This window comes from Bos indicus x Bos taurus, chromosome 27, assembly GCF_003369695.1.
Source record: "Bos indicus x Bos taurus breed Angus x Brahman F1 hybrid chromosome 27, Bos_hybrid_MaternalHap_v2.0, whole genome shotgun sequence".
NCBI lineage: Eukaryota > Metazoa > Chordata > Mammalia > Artiodactyla > Bovidae > Bos > Bos indicus x Bos taurus.
Genome location: NC_040102.1, coordinates 28,442,088 through 28,443,327, shown reverse-complemented (window position 1 = coordinate 28,443,327; position 1,240 = coordinate 28,442,088). Strand labels below are relative to the sequence as shown.

Below are 1,240 nucleotides of genomic sequence, written 5' to 3'. Positions count from 1 at the left end.
TCCTGGAGGCCTGTCTGCAATGGCCAGAGGCTGTCTTCTCTGTCAGCAGAGCTCTGAGAATTTGCCTGAAAACAGAGTTCCTTGGGCCGCCCTGGGGAGCCTGGCATCCCTTGAAATCCTCTTATGAAAGAGGGTTTTTGCCTGAAGCTCTAACTATCTCACAAAAGACAAAGGAAGAGAGTGGCAAAATATGCAAAGGATTCCCGCAAGAGAAATGAATTTGGCCTTCATTACCTAACTTTTCAGACAGAAATCTCTTAAAGCGGCGCTTCTCGATTTTTGTTGTGTAGCGATCTTGTTAAAATACAGATTTTTAACAAGGGATCTCGTTAAAATGCAGATTCTAATTCGGTGGGGTGAGGGTGGAGCGTCTGCATTTTTAACAAGCTCCCAGGTGATGCTGACGATGGACCACAGGTTCAGTAGCAAGGTTAGAGCATCCCCTTACAGATAGAATTTGCCCTGATTCTCCACTTGCTATCTTTGGAGCAGAGAGTCTCAGAATTTAGGTCACATTAGACTTTTCTGAGGACCTTGGAAAAAATGCAAAGTTTGATTGGGTAGACCTGGGTGGTGTCTAGGAATTTGCCTTACTAAGAGATACCTCAATTGTCCCATTTTCTAATTAATGTAGCTTTAGGGGAAGTACAATGGGGACCCAAGCTACCCAGCAATGCTCCAGAGATGCTCAATGGGGCCAGTACGCAGTGTTTGTGACCAGTAAGTCTTAGCTAGTGAGAGGTTCCCTTAATTGGAGAACAGTATAAAATTCAATTAAAGAAGTTCAGCCTAGGGCTTTTGAAGTTCAAAATTATAAATTTTTGAAGTTCAAAATTATAAAATTCAATTAAAGAAGTTCATTAGGACTTCCCTGATGGTCCAATGGCTAAGACTCTGTGCTCCCAATGCAGGGGGCCCAGGTTCAATTCCTGGTCAGGGAAATAGATCCTCCATGCTACAACTCAGAGTTCACACGCTGCAATTAAAGATTCTGCATGCCACAACTAATACCTGGCACACAAATATATATACATACGTATGTGTGTATATATATGTGTGTGTGTGTTTATATGTGTGTATATATGTATATTTAAATATGTGTATATATGTATCTATATGTGTGTGTATATATTGTATATTTAAATATGTGTATATATATAAAGTTCAAACTATAAATTCAGTAAAATAAAATGAGGTTAATGGGGGGCTTGGGCTTCTGCATTGCTGGGCAGAGAAAAGG

At 40.5% G+C, this 1,240-nt stretch overlaps 1 non-coding gene across 1 annotated transcript; it reads left to right on the top strand.

Moving 5' to 3' along the window:
- The first annotated feature begins 868 nt into the window (after window positions 1–868).
- On the top strand, window positions 869–941 carry TRNAG-CCC. The gene has a single exon. It is a non-coding gene; the product is annotated as a tRNA-Gly (tRNA).
- The last annotated feature ends 299 nt before the right edge of the window (window positions 942–1,240 follow it).